The following is a 16,145-nucleotide window of genomic DNA, read 5'->3' on the forward strand; positions in this document are numbered from 1 at the left end:
GCTAAATTGTGAGGCCTGGCTGAGAGTGTGGACCATCTCTCATTCCTTGGATACTGACTCTGTGGCCCAGACTCTTTCAGAACCTGGAGATACAGATGCAGCCTAGATCTGAAGTTGGAGATTGTTATTATTTTTCCATGGTTGTAGCCATACTTCTCATGAGGACAGTACTAGCTTTTAGTGCTGAGCTGCATTGAGTGGATCTTGCTATTAAGGAGCAAAGGGATTAGCTATAGACTGCATTTACAGTGGCAGCCCCAGGCAAAGTTAGAGCTCCCTCTTTTGAGTGTGTCTGCAGCCCACATCTCCATGACTGTATTCTTATCACGTTGTATTGTCATGATTTATTTACCCGTGGCTGCCACCCACTAGCCTGTGAGCATCTCAAGGATAGAGACTATGTCTTTTTCATTGCCAAGTCTCCCAAGTCCAGGGTACAGTGTAGGTGCTAAATAAGTGTTTTGAGGGGACACCGTACATTACACTTCATAGCTGATGCCTGGTGAGTGAAATTCAAGGTGTGGACAGATGATCACTGGTTAGGAGGGATCCAAGGGGAATTTAGAGTGAGGAAGGGGTGGTTTGGCTTGGGCTTTGAGTGTATTTTATGGATGGAGATGATAGGGAAAATGAAGGTGGAGATGAGGGAGTTTTGGTATTGGTGGTGGTGGTGGTATGGGGATATTCAAAGTAATAACTAGAACTGCATCCCTGCTGACCCACCAGAGTAGATTCTGGCTGTAAACAGTCAGCATTGCCACTCCTGTGCCTCCTAGCTACAGGTCAGCCCTGAAGATGAGGAGGGGCGTGGGGCCATGATGGTGCTGTGGTAGAATGGGAATAAATGTTTCAGCATCACCACCTTTATTCCAGCTCTGTATCAGGACCTTTTTGTATATGACCTTTGCTGATTCTCATACAACCTTGACAGGTAGGCACTATTACTTCAATTTTGAAACAGACTCAGAAGAGTGACATGAGTGGCAGGGCTGGAGCTGAAACTGAGCCCAGGTTCCTAGTTGCTAGGACTGTGCTCTGTTCTCTCTGGAAGGTATGGGCAGTAGGGGTCAGAGAGAAGATGACTACCGAGTTTTGAGCAGGAGCCATGAGATAGGCCCAAGGGCGAATGTGGGCAAAAGGCAGGAGATATGGCTTTAGAAGAGGTCTAGCAGGGTCCTTAGGGCTGGAGTGGATAAAGTACCCTATTCAAGCATCTGTGTTCAGGAACATTCTCTTCCTTCATTTCCGAGGAAGCTCACACCCTTGGCATGGCCTTGCTGGGGAATGTTTCTGGAACTGGACACAGAGCTCAGGGTCAATGGAAGGAAAAGTGCTGCCCTGGAATCAGGGCCAGAGACAACAATTCTAGAATTTAGAGTGGAGAGGTTGAGCACAAGGTTTCAGTCACTGGGGCTGGAGATGAGTAATGCCTGCCTGGTTAGGGGAGAAACTTCATTAGAGGGATGAAAAGAAAGTGATTAAAAAAATAAAAAGACAACAAGTCAGAAACTGAAGATGCAGTTGAACAAGTAAATGGTTTTAGTACCAGCTATGGTGAGAGAGAAATGCTCAAGGACCAGTTTCCTAGGGGTGCATTTTTCATAAAAAAGTGTTTGAGTGATTTATTGATGGAGGCAACTTGTATAAGGGAGAGGTAGAGGGAGGGTTGGGAAAGAGGTGAAAAGACGCACAGAAACAGAAAGACAGACCGAGATGGAGGCAGGAATACACAAAGGCAAAAGAAATACAAATACAGTAACCCAGAGACACAGAGGAGGATAACAGGCCGGAGGTCCAGGGACAAAAGGAAACCGGGACAGAGAGAATCAGCAACAGGGAAAAAAGGACAGAGAAAGAAAGAGGAAGCGGCCCAATGACACAAATGCCCAATGCATAGCTGTGTTTAATGGAGAAAACACAGTGAAACTTCCTGAGAAGTACTGCATCCTGGGCCTTGGGGCCTCCCCAGGAGGATGGGTTCTTTGGCTTAGCTGAGATTCTGTATGGTCCTAAGTCTCTGTGCCTTCCTCACTGTCTTAGTCTGTTATGGTTGCTATAGCAAAATACTGTAAACTGGGTAATTTATAAATAATAGAAATTTATTGGTCTTAGTTCTGGAGGCTGGGAAGTCCAAGATCAAGGCACCAACAGATTCAGTGTCTGGTGAAGGCTCGCTCTCTGTTTCAAATATGGTGCCTTCTTGCTGCGTCCTTACATGGAGGAAGGGAAAAACCAACTCCCTCAGGCCTCTTTTATAAAAACACTAATCCCAATGGTTCTGCCCTCATGACCTAATCACCTCTCTCCACCCTTTAATACTATTGCATTTGGGATTAAGCCTCAAGATATCTTTTTTTTTTTTTTTTTTTTTTTGATGGGGCACACAGACCTTCAGACCATAGTACTCATTGACATGTGGAAACTCCTGGGCCAAAGGCTACCTTTAATACAGATTTTCATGTAATGACAGCATCTTAGCACTGGAAGAGAGAGGCCTTGGAGCCATCTCCCATTCTCTTATCTCAGACTGCTGCTTGCTCCTCTGCAATTAACTCCAATCACCAGTTGCTCATTACTCTTCCAGAACATCATTCCTTAAACTGAGCTACGTCCCTGTGATTTCCACAGTTTGGGAGTGACACATGAGCAAATCTAGTGTTGATTTTTCTCTTGGCTCTTCAGGTTGTTGATGACAACAACCTTGTTCCCAACTATGTTCTTTCTTCTTTGGGTCCATCTCCTGCATTTCCTTCACTGGTGTTATTAGTCAGGACAAGCTAGGTTATGCTATAGTAACAAACAAATCCAAGATCTCAGGAGCTCTTAGAAGCAAAGGTTAATTTCCTGCTCACACTATGTATTCAACACAGGCTAAAACAACTTTACTCTGCTCCAACCCATATTCACCCCAGGACTCAGGTTGATCAAGTAGACTCTATCTAAAACATTGCTGATCATGGTGATTGAAGAAAAAGAGAACAGGAGTCTTCATACCCTGTTTCTGAAAGTTTCTACCAGAAGTGAAACATATCACCTTCACTCATGCAGCATTGACCATAGCCTATGCCAATGAGGTGGGGAAGGGAAATTTGCTCTTAGGAAGGGACAGCAAATATTTGTGAACAATAATAGTCTACTACAATTGGCTTCTCCCATCCCACAGTTTCTAGCTCTCTATAGAAGCTACCCCCCTGTTCATGGAGGCTTCCAAGCTTATTGATGTTTGTCTTGATATTTGGGAGCCAGTACAGAACAAGCCACTTGGAGGGAGGTGATGCTCACGGGGCACCAGGTGACTATACTCATGAATGGTCCTCCTCTGTCTTAGAGCTACACCATATACAATATGTGTCCACTGAGTTTGCCAAGGTCATGAAGAGAGAGGAGGCACACCTTTAATCTGATCTCTTTACCCAGGTTAAGTGGGCCTTTATCCCTTGAAGCCTTTTAAACAATCTTGTCCTTTATTGCTTAAGTTCTAGAAGCAATTTTCTCCTCTGCAGCTCCAAGACAAGAAAAGTCTTCCCTACTTTCATTGGATTTTGAATGAGTGAGTAATAAACATTTATTTTATTAATCCACTGAAATTTTCAGGATTTGTCTGTTTTAGCAGCTAGTGCTAATTAGTCTAATGCAGAAATTGATACTGGTAGTGAGGGTGCTTCATTAAAAAATGGATAATAGAAATGATTTTAGCTTAGTGGTCAAGAGACACGTGATTGGAAACTGAACTGTAGACTGGAAAGATGGAGATCAGGTTACGCAGGGGCAAGGTTTTGGAAAGTTGTTACCTGTGATGACTAGAAGGGCAAAGAGTGCTCATTGAACTCATCACTTCAGGGTAACAAGTAGGAAAATAGGGTGATGGTAGCATAGCTGTATTTGGCAAGGTATTAGGAGTATTACATGAGCTCAAGAAATTGTTAGATGAGTTGCAATCAGAAATTCAGAATAATAGAGCCCAGAAAGATGGGACCTTGGAGTTGAAACAGCAGACTATTTCTAGGTTCCACACAATATGAGATGGAATTTAAAAGGGATTTACGTGGCAAAGGCCCAGTAAAATCTCCTGTTTGGGAAATGACTCAGGTCAAAGATCAAATTAGAAGTGTGGTCTTGTCATTGATTTTTCCATGTAGCCTCAAGGTAGCTGCTATTAGGTGAAGAGAGAGAGAAACAAGGTGATGAAAAAGAAAAGGAAAAGGCAGATTTAGGAAATGTATCTTAAAAAGAACTTTGCCTGTGTTCACTGGCAAAGACATCAGAAGCTTCTTAAGTTATTGAGTGAAATGCAACACCAAAGAAGCCTCAAGTCTGGGCTGCACAATCTTTGAGAGTTAAAGCAATCCTTGGGATGCCAGCCTCCCACGAACAGAAAGTGGATTAAGGAAACTATTTAAACTCCAAGGAGTGTTGTGGGAAGGAGAACTCTCCTGCAACTCCCAACCAAAGAGTGGATCCAGTGGTCATGAGAACAATGGACAAGGCTGAGCTTGCCTGACAGAAGATTCACAGCCCCTCACCCAGAGCTGGAGCCTTCAGGACATCTGCCCAGCAGGATTTCAGAGCAGCTCTGAATCTGTGACTTCTGTGTGTGCCCCATTCTTTCCAGCAAGTGTGTTTCCTGTGGCTGTCCCGTCCTGTTCCATCTTTGTATCTTGGATTTGTAGTGTGTGTAGTGGGGTATAGGGGTTGTTGGCAGAGAAGGATGTAGAAAATGTACTTACAGATCATAGGCCTAGAGCAGTGACTCTCAACTGTGGGTACTTTTGGCTGTAGGAACTTTTGTTAATAGCAGAGGGCTATTAACAAAATAGTTTTTTGTTGTCACAACCAAAGGCGGTGGTGATATTGACAGCTAGTGGGCTAAAGGCAGGATTGCCATGAAACATTCTACAATGCAGAGGACAGTCCCCCCATGGCAATGAATTATTCAGTTTAAAATATCTACAAGACCAAGGCATTTATTCCCTTGTCTATGGAATAAGAGGCACAACATCCCAACCTAATAGGAAGATTATAGGATGTCACCTGGAAATCAGAGAGCCTGGTGTGGAGTTGGTGCTCATTTCTTCATTCAACAGACACTGAGTATCTGTGGGAGGTTGAGGGAGGTAAAGCAGTGGGGATTTGTCAGGGTAATTAATGCTAGTTGCTGCAATAGACAAACCCCCCAAATCTCACTCAGTGTATTAAACAATAAAGTTTTATTTTTTCACATCATGTCAAAGAAAATTTTTCTTCTGATCATCAGATACATATTTTTTCTCTTATGGGCAGTGTAAGCCTGCTAATGGATTGATTTTCCTCATTGATTTGGCTACTAGGCAGCTCATTATAACAACTGTTCCTTGCTGTTTACTAATGTTTCCTGGCTTTTCTTATTATCTGACATTTGCCCATTACTTTGATTCTTCTCCTGCCTGCTCCCCACTACTGTCAAAACACCTTTGGGATGAGATAAGCTATAAACTAATGAACGAAGTAAAAACATTCTTGCTGGCACATGGCTGCTGTGAAAGAGAAATCAGGGAACTGCTGTGTGCCTCTTTCCTTTTTTAAAAAGGAAAGTGGAGCTTTGAGTTCTGGCTTAAAGATGTACAGAATTGAAACATTTTGGCGTTGGGATCTTCAAACAGCTTTTCTTTTTGCATTCTGTAGTTTTACTTACCCATTTTAAGTTGCTATATTAACAATCCAGAGTCTCATTTGCTTTAGCTGAGCAAGGGAGGACACGAGAAACTAAGGTCTTTTCTCCAAGATCTTTTGGGGAATCACTTCATGCAAATGTCTTTGTATCAGAAGGAAACTGTCAGAAGGTCAGCCCCCTCTCCACTCCTGAAAAGGCATAATTCAGAGTTGGTATTTTTAGTTTTGCTTTTCTGTTTCCAAATACGAAACAGACAAGGAGTCAGGAGACCCATCATGTACTTGCTATGTGACTTCAGGCTGTTCACACCCCTGTCTCTGGTCTCCAGAAAAACAAGAGGGCTGAGAATCCACCCAGATGCATGGTTTTTGTGTAGCTGGGGAGTGGGCTATTCCAGTGAAATGTGTGTTTTGATGATCATGGCTAAGTGGGACTTTAGTGACTGAAACCCTGTGTTCAGATAAAGCCTGCTTAGGTCCTATAAGTGTAGAGGAAATGAGGGTTTTGGAGGCCCAGGTTGGGGTCTCACTGGACAGTCGCAAGAGGTGGGAGTGAATGTGAACTCTGGAGCACATTGGTTTCCACGTGTCCCTCTGTTGTGTAACCCCAGGCAAACCATGGAACCTCCTTAGGCCTCAGAGTCCTCATAGATTACAACAGGATGACAGAACTACTTGTTATGAAGAAAAAGTGACATGATGCTCATAAAGTCCTGGATACATTGTGCAATTCACATTCCTGATTACTGCCCTTCATTGGGTCAGACGTGGCTGGATTGGGGTATGACTGCCAGGAGGAGTGGGCCAGGATGCCCTCACCCAGGGCACCGCTGACTGGCCTCTTCCCCCTTGAAAGTGGTTAGAAAATAGTCGCCCCAGCAACTCTCCCTGAATAAAGAGCAAGAAGGATACAGAAACTTCCTTACTGATAAGGTTCCAGACAGCCAGCTTGCAATTTTCAGGGTCTTCTTCCTCTCCATCCAAACGTTCCTTGAGACACAAGCCGCTTTTCCTTTCTGGGTTTCCATTTTCTCCTCTGTAAAATGAATAAATTAGATTAGATCATTCCTAATCTATCTCTGGGTACAGTGGCATGTGCCTGTAATCCCAGCTACTTGGGAGGCTGAGGCAGGAGGATTGCTTGAGCCCAGGAGTTTGAGACCAGGTCAGGCAACACAGTGAGGCCCTGTGTCAATAAAGGGGAAAAAAATGTGTGCCTCTCATCTAATCTTGGCACAACTGGCATTTCAGACCAAGTAATTCTTTGTTGATCTGTGCACTGTAGGACATTTAGCAGCATCCCTGCCTCTGCCTACTAGAAGTCAGTAGCAACCTTCTCCTGAGTTGTGACAACCACAAATTTGGCAAGAGATTGCCAAATATCCCCTGAGGGCCAAATGGCCTTGGTTGAAAACCATGATTTAAGAGTACTTAAACATAGCAATGCTGAACACCTTTACTGAGTACTTCTTTATTCCAGCTACTGTGCTAAGTGATTTCCATGTCCTAATCTTAATCAATCCTCATGACATCCTTGTAAAGTCAGTAATTATCTTTTGCTTTGCAAACGAGGGTGATGAGCTGCTGATAAATCACAAAGCTGGGATTTATATCTGTGTTTTCCTGACTTCAGAGCCCGTGAGCTTCACCATTCTGAAAATTTTGAAATACAGGGGTGGTCTTTTGAAGACCAAGGCAAAATGTTTGATGTAGTAAAAGCATAGGATTTGGGACCATGCGGACCTGACTTGGAATCTCAACTCCATGCTGATGAGCTTATCACTTTCTCCACGCTGACCCCCATTTCTGCCATTGTTAAATTGGGGGTAATACCAGCCATGCAGACTGTTGGAGGATAGAATAAGGCTGTAGGACACCAGACATATCAGGCTCTTCTCCAGCTAAACTATATGCTTGACAACAATGGAGAGCTCTGTGAACGTTGCTTTTGTTCCTTCCCCACCATCCCACATTTGGTGTCAGCTCTCCTGGGGTAGATGAAGACCTCATGACACAGTGTGTCACCCCCATCTTGGTACCACTGTCCCTTGGGTGTTGAAGGCTTTCTTCCGAGCCCCGTACCAGCATAGACAGTGGGCTGCTGGAAAATTCACACTCAATATAACCAGAACTGAAATAGGCACATTGCCCCCAATCTGCAACTCCCCTGTAGCTTTCTCAGTGACCACCAGAGTGGTCCCAAGGCAGGACTCTGGGAGTCATACTTGACTTCTCCCAACACCTCACTTCCATAGCCAGGCAGTGTCCGCCATACTTAGTCAGCCCCACTGGCATTTGTCTACGTGTCTCATCCCTGTGGCCTTTTCCCTGGGCCAGGCTGCCATACCCCTCACCTGGACTGCTGAAAGTGCCTTCTAACTAGTCTCCCTGCCTCCCCTCTTGCCCTCACCATCTATCCTGACAGTGCCCTCACCATCTATACTGACCATGCCGCCAGAACAATCCTTCTCCTCTGGAAATCTGACCAGGTCCCTGCCTCCTTGTCCCGAGATAAAACTTATCTCCTTACCTGGCACATAAAATCCCTCTCATTCTGGCTTTGTCTTCTGTTCACCCTCCTCTTCAGCCTCTCTCTCCTTAATTTTCTGTTTCAGTCCTAGGGGACCATTCACAGTTTCTCGAAGGCACCACGCTCTCTCTTCTCTTTAGCCATCGGAATATACTTTTGTCCAGCCTAGAGCTCTTCTCTGCTGCTTTTGCTTTGGCTTAGATGACTCTTTAAGCGTCAGCTTAGAGTTCACTTCCCCTTGGGAGCCTTCTCTGATCCCTCAACATGGGTCAAGTACAGTCATGCATCCTTAATGACAGAAATACATTCTGAGAAATGTGTTGTTAGGCAATTTTGTTGTTGTGTGAACATCATAGAGTGTACTTAACACAAACCCAGATGGTACAGCTACGGCACATCCAGGCTATACTGTAGAGCCTACTGCTCCTAGGCTGTGTCCCTGTACAGCATGCTACTGTCCTGAATACTTAGGTAATTGTAACACAGTGGGAAATTTTGTCTATCTAAACATAGAAAATGTCCAGTAAAAATGTGGTATAAAAGATTTAAAAAATGGAAAAGCTATATAGGGCACTTACTATGAATGGAGTTTGCAGAAATGGAAGTTGCTCCGAGTGAGTCAATGTGTGAGTGGTGTGTGAATGTGAAGGCCTAGGACATTACTGTACACTGCTGTACTTTATAAACACTCTACATTTAGGCTACACTAAATTGACATAAACATTTTCTTTCTTCAATAATAACCTTAGTGAACAGTAACTTTTTAACTTTATGAACTTTAACTTTTTAACTCAGTTAAAAAGTTAACTTATTAACTTTATTTTTTAAATTTTTGACTCTTTTGTAACACCTAGCTTGAAACACACATTGTACAGTTGTATGAAAATATTTTGTTTATATCTTTATTCTATAAGCTTTTATCTATTTTAAAATATTTAAAAAATTTCTTATTTTTTAAACATTTTTGTTAAAAATAAAGACACAAATACACACATCAGCCTAGGCCTACACAGGGTCAGAATTATAAATATCACTGTTTTTTCACTTCCACGTGCTGTCCCATTGGAAGGTCTACGGGGACAATACTATGCATGGAGCTGTCATCTCCTATGATACTAATGCTTTCTTGTGGAAAACCTCCTGAGGCTGTTTTGCAGTTAACTTAAATTCAGAAGAGGGAGTACATGTGAAGAATAATGATAAAAAGTATAGTATAGTAAATACATAATCTAATAACATATTCATTTCTTATCATTATCAAGTATGATGTACTGCACATAATTGCATGTGCTATATGACTAGCAGCACAGTAGGTTTGTTTACACCAGCATCACCATAAACATGTAAGTAATGCATTGTGCTACAACGTTGTGATGGCTATGATGTCACTAGGTGATAGAAATTTTTCAGCTCCATTAAAATCTTATGGGACCACCATCATACATGTGGTCTGTCATTGACCAAAATGTCCTTATGTGGCGTGTGACTGTATCTACTTAGGGCTTCCCCACTAAGGTAGTTACTCTTGTGTGCCAATAACCATCCATTGACATGTCTGTATCCCCCACCAGACTGAGATTTTTTTCTTTTTTTTGAGAGAAGCAAGTATGTCTTTTTCTACAATCCGCAGACCCCAGAACAGGCATTGCTATGATCATTGTTGGTAGCACAAATGGATGATAGGTGGTGTTGCATGACTTAAAGAGTAGCATAAGGAGGTGGGAAGAAACGAAGGCAGGAAGCTATGGACTCTGACAAACAAGCAGTTGTGACCAGTTTTGAAACTGGCTCAGCAACCCCTCACCCCATTTTGAAATCTCCAGGAATTCAACAGGTAAATTATCTTATTTGTGGAAGTGTGACTCAAGGCAACCTTATCTCTGACATTAAGATAAATTAAAAAACAACAACAACAACTAATGCAGAAACAGAAAATCAAACATCACATGTTCTCACTTACAAGTGGGAGCTAAACATTGGGTACACAGGGACAGAAAGATGAGAACAATAGACACTGGGGACTGCTAAAGGGGAGAGAGTAGGGAAGCAGGGGCTGAAAAAACACTTATTAGGCATTATGCTCACTTCCTGGGTGATGGATTTAGTTATACCTCAAACCTTAGCATTGAATCTATAAATTACCTTGGGCAGTATGGCCATTTCCACAATATTGATTCTTCCTATCCATGAGCATGGAATGTTCTTCCATTTGTTTGTGTCCTCTTTCATTTCATTGAGCAGTGGTTTGTAGTTCTCCTTGAAGAGGTCCTTCACATCTCTTGTAAGTTGGATTCCTAGGTATTTTATTCTCTTTGAAGCAATTGTGAATGGGAGTTCATTCATGATTTGGCTCTCTGTTTGTCTGTTATTGGTGTATAAGAATGCTAGTGACTTTTGCACATTGATTTTTATTCTGAGACTTTGTTGAAGTTGCTTATCAGCTTAAGGAGATTTTGGGCTGAGATGATGGGGTTTTCTAAATATACAATCATGTCATCTGCAAACAGGGACAATTTGACTTCCTCTTTTCCTAATTGAATACCCTTTATTTCTTTCTCATGCCTGATTGCCCTGGCCAGAACTTCCAACACTATGCTATCCCCATTAATCTACCAATGACTTTCTTCACAGAATTGGAAAAAACTACTTTAAAGTTTATATGGAACAAAAAAGAGCCTGCATTGCCAAGACAATCCTAAGCAAAAGAACAAAGCTGGAGGCATCATGCTACCTGACTTCAAATTGTACTACAAGGCTACAGTAACAAAAACAGCATGGTACTGGCACCAAAACAGAGATATAGACCAATGGAACAGAACAGAACCCTCAAAAATAATACCACACATCTAGAACCATCTGATCTTTGACAAACCTGACAAAAACAAGAAATGGGGAAAGATTCCCTATTTAATAAACCGTGCTGGGAAAACTGGCTAGCCATAAGTAGAAAGCTGAAACTGGATCCCTTCTTTATACCTTATACAAAAATTAATTCAAGATGGATTAGAGACTTAAATGTTACACCTAAAACCATAAAAACCCTAGAAGAAAACCTAGGCAATGCCATTCAGGCCATAGGCATGGGCAAGGACTTCATGTCTAAAACACCAAAGGCAATGGCAGCAAAAGCCAAAATTGACAAATGGGATCTAATTAAACTAAAGAGCTTCTGCACAGCAAAAGAAAGTACCATCAGAATGAACAGGCAACCTACAGAATGGGAGAACATTTTTGCAATCTACTCATCTGACAAAGGGCTAATATCCAGAACCTACAAAGAACTCAAACAAATTTACAAGAGAAAAACAACCCCATCAAAAAGTGGGCAAAGGATATGAACAAACACTTCTCAAAAGAAGACATTTATGCAGCCAACAGACACATGAAAAAATGCTCGACATCACTAGCCATCAGAGAAATGCAAATCAAAACCACAATGAGATACCATCTCATACCAGTTAGAATAGTGATCATTAAAACGTCAGGAAACAACAGTGTGCTGGAGAGGATGTGGAGAAATAGGAACACTTTCACACTGTTGGTGGGACTGTGGAAGACATTGTGGAAGACAGTGTGGCAATTCCTCAAGGATCTAGAACTAGAAATACCATTTGACCCAGCCATCCCATTACTGGGTATATGCCCAAAGGATTATAAATCATGCTGCTATAAAAACACGTGCACACGTATGTTTATTGTGGCACTCTTCACAATAGCAAAGACTTGGAACCAACCCAAATGTCCATCAATGACAGACTGGATTAAGAAAATGTGGCACATATACACCATGGAATACTATGCAGCCACAAAAAAGGATGAGTTTGTATCCTTTGTGGGGACATGGATGTAGCTGGAAACCATCATTCTCAGCAAACTACCGCAAGAACAGAAAACCAAACACCACATGTTCTCACTCATAGGTGGGAACTGAACAATGAGAACACTTGGACACAGGAAGGGGAACATCACACACCGGGGCCTGTTGTGGAGTGGGGGGAGGTGGGAGGGATAGCATTAGGAGATATACCTAATGTAAATGACGAGTTAATGGGTGCAGTACACCAACATGGCACATGTATACATATGTAACAAACCTGCACGTTGTGCACATATACCCTAGAACTTAACATATAATAAAAAATAAAAAATTTTAAATTAAAAAAATAAAGTGACTTCCAAAAATAAGATTTAAAAAAACAAAAAATCCCTTAGTATCATGCAATATACCTTTGTAACAAACCTGCACATGTACCCTCTGATTCTAAAATAAAAGTTGAAAAAGAAAAATAGAAAACAAAACCAAAACCAAAACATCTTTGCACCTGACAAGAAAGCTGTGTTCCTTTTGTGTGATCTGAATGTCAGATGGGGAAGTTCAAGAACCAGGAGCTATAGGACCTATGATTCATTCTTAGCTGGGATGTTAAAGAATTTATTAACAAGACTCTCTGTTGGGGTAACTTGAAAAACAGGATGAGCTTTTGAGCAGGATTATGCTTTAGAGCAGGATTTTCCACCCTTGACACCACTGACATTTTGGACCAGATAATTCTTTGTTGTGGGGACTTGCTATGTGCATTGTAGTATGCATAGCATCATCCCTGGTTTCTACCCATTAGATGTCTGTAGAACTCCCTCCATTTCTATTGTGACAACTGAAAATGCCTTCAGACATTGCCCTGTGGGGACAAAGTCAACCCTGGTTAAGAATTACTGTCCTAGAGGAATTGGAGCCCATCTAATTGAACCAAAGAAGCACTGGATGAGAGTTGAGTTTGAAGTCCATTGCGAACTCTGCCATTTAGTGAAGATGTTTTCTTTAAGTTCTATCTGAATTCAAGGTCAGGCTGTGTGACTCTGGATAAAGCCTTCTCATCTCAGGTAATAGAATAATGCAAGTCCAGAATATTGTTGATACTTCTGAGTTCAGCTTTCATCTTAAGACTGATCTCGGGGATGGGTGAACTCAGACCTCAGAATGGGAATTGGTGGCCTGGCAACCACAGTCAGATGATAAGATTGAGGCTCCTGCTGGCTCCAGATGGTTTGTCTCCACAGGCTAGCTCTGCTGTCTTCCTTGGGCTTTTCCAGATGTCCCAGGGAGGACTCTGTCTCACCCAGTCATTTCCGGGCTTCCCTTTTTTTTCTAACAGCTCAGGCTGTCAGGGCTGAAATGTGCTTAGAAACATTTGATATCAGCCCTTTGCTACAGAAGGGTAAACTGAGGCTCAGAGGAGGGAAGAGATTTGGCTGAGGTCATATAGTGAGGTAGAGTAAGACCCCTTATTTATCCAAGTTTTAAAATTCACAGTGTGGTATTCTTTCTCTTGCTCTGGGCTACCTAACTGTGGGAGCCCACTCCCATGTCTTGGTGGAACTTTTAATTGTAGATTTTTCTTTTTATTTCATTGAAAGTCACATGTCTTTAGTTTTACACTACCTGCATCTTGCTTTCTGCTTGGTGATAGCCATCTTATGTGAAAGTAGGACTGTAACACTTTAGCAAGAAATAATGGGCTTACTTTACATCTCTAATTCAACATTTGGTTTTTAATTGAGTTTTAATCCAATGAAGCGAAACTAATGGTAAGACTTTGAGGCACTTAGCTAGGTTTAGAAAGACTTTTGGAGCAGCTAGGCCCTTTTGGGAAACTCCCCCATTCTTGGAAGCCATCTAGTCTACCATTATAGGTTTACACACTGGGGTTATTTCCCATCATGTGATTTGGAGGGAAGGGCCTGGGCTTTGGACATGGGTTCAGATTCCAGCTCCATTATCTCATAGCTATGTGAATTCACCACAAGGGTAACACCACATTTTTAAATAGTCACTGTGGGCTGGTTATATTATATATTACTTTAATATACTTTACAAGGACTGCGAGAAGAAGGGTTTACAGTTTATGAAAGAGAATACAAAGTGGTAGACAGTTTAAGACACAAAGTTACTACATTCAGGAACAAAGTTAAAAGTATCAGAGCCAGGACTTGAACCCCAAGCAATCTGGCTCAGGATTATAAATGATTACAATCAGATTTAAAAAAATGATTAGGTATAGCATAACTTTCTTGAACTTCAGTTACTTAGAAGGCTAAGTTGGGAGGATTATACCTCCTTAGAAAAACTGCTCTGAGGATTAAATAAAGTAATGCCTGCATAGTACGTGGCACCAAGTGTCTGTTTAATAGATACCTAGTCTTCTCTCTTTAGCACAAGCTGTTAAAGTTAGCTAATTGTCAGTTATGATTTAACAAGTGCTAGCTTGGTGCAGGCACATTGCTAAGTGAGCTTACATTTGTCATTTCACAAAAATAACATGAAGTTCATATTATTTACTTCATATCCTCACTGAAGAAATGGAGGCACAGAGAGCTGGAAGGAAACTGTGCAAGTTCAAACAGGGAGAAGATGGCAGACTGAGGACTTTTGCATTCACACCTGGCTAACTCCAAAGCTACACTCTTGGCCCTGGGCCGTGCTCACCGCCTCTAACTACTCAAACCTTCAGAAAATCTCAGCTGCCCTAGGTTATCCCATTAGCATGCTTTGCACCTTTACAAACTAAAATAAACCAAGCTCTCATCTTAAGTAGTAGATGTTTTCCTGTTCAGGAGGCTGGTACCTTGAGAACCATCTGAGTTCTATTAAGTCTTGAGGATGCTGGAGTCATTTCTTGCTTATTCCTGGTGAATTTCTACTTTAGTCTTGTTTCCATCCCTCTTCCAGTGTACCTAATACCTCCTCAGGGACTTCAGACTAATCTTCAGCTGAACTGGAGTGAGATCTAATTAAAGTTGTTAATGATCTGGCCCCAAAGCACTTGGCCGATCTCATTTTTCAGCATATCCTCTCCTCTTCAAGCCCCCTGTGACTCACAGCTTCCTGGACCCTCTGAAGCCTTTAGCCAGGCAGGCCCCTACTCCTCTGCTTGGCATTTCCAAATCCAGTCCAGCTCTGTCTTCATCTGATTCAAATATTTCTTCTCTCCGAAGCTATGTCTGCAAGTATGGGAAAGCTGGGTGAGGTCAGAGTTACATATTTCAGATCAAAGTTATCAGACTGAAAGCTCATTTTCTCTTTGTCTCTATAAGACCCAATATAGTGCCCCAAGCTGTAGGCCCTGATAAATGCCTGGTTAAAAAGAAAAACAGAAAACTGCCTATGGCATGAAAGCAGGGGCGATGGAGGCAGACAGACCTGGGTGTGAATCTCAGCACTTATTAGTTCTTTGATCTTAGGTTATATTAAGATATTATTCTGAACCCCTCTTAGCCTCAGTTTCCTTATTGGTAAATGGGGAACAGCAATGTGATCGTTGTGAAGATTTAAGGATGTCTTACCTATGAAAGCACGTAGCATTGCTGAGTTTGGTCTAAGCGGATGGTTACTGAATCATAGCAGAACCATAAGTTGCTCTTCTTGGCTAGAATAAACAACCTTTGGGAGAAAAAGAACTATTGTGCTTCAATGAGAAATGCAGGATAATCAGTTTGTGAAGGTAGGGATTGTATTTGTCTCAGTCACAGCTGTGTCCTCATCACTTGACACAGTGACAGGTGATATCTGGTGTTCAACAAATACCTACTGGGAAAATGAATATGGGTCCAGAAATATTTAGCCTATTAGAGTGCAAAATACTCACTTGGACTGATACCCACCTAGCCTCCGAAAGAGAAACTGAGGCCCAAGAAAGGGAAAGGACTCCCCAGTTTCACACAGAGATTTGGCAGCAGGTATTTTAGGTTACCTGGTATATAGCATTATCTATAACCTGGTATCACCATGGTGTTTGGTTGACAAAGGCTGACTTGGTGTGGCCAGTCAGAACTGAATCTAGCCCAATTCTTTTGGTCCTCAGTGACTGGCAAGAGTGGAACCAAGCAGAGGATGAAAAGGGCTAAAGCATTCAAGGGGAGTAAGCACCTGCACAGTAATCCACTTGGTATAGCTAGAGTACAGGCTGCC

This window comes from Chlorocebus sabaeus, chromosome 12, assembly GCF_047675955.1.
Source record: "Chlorocebus sabaeus isolate Y175 chromosome 12, mChlSab1.0.hap1, whole genome shotgun sequence".
In the NCBI taxonomy this organism is placed as follows: Eukaryota; Metazoa; Chordata; class Mammalia; order Primates; family Cercopithecidae; genus Chlorocebus; species Chlorocebus sabaeus.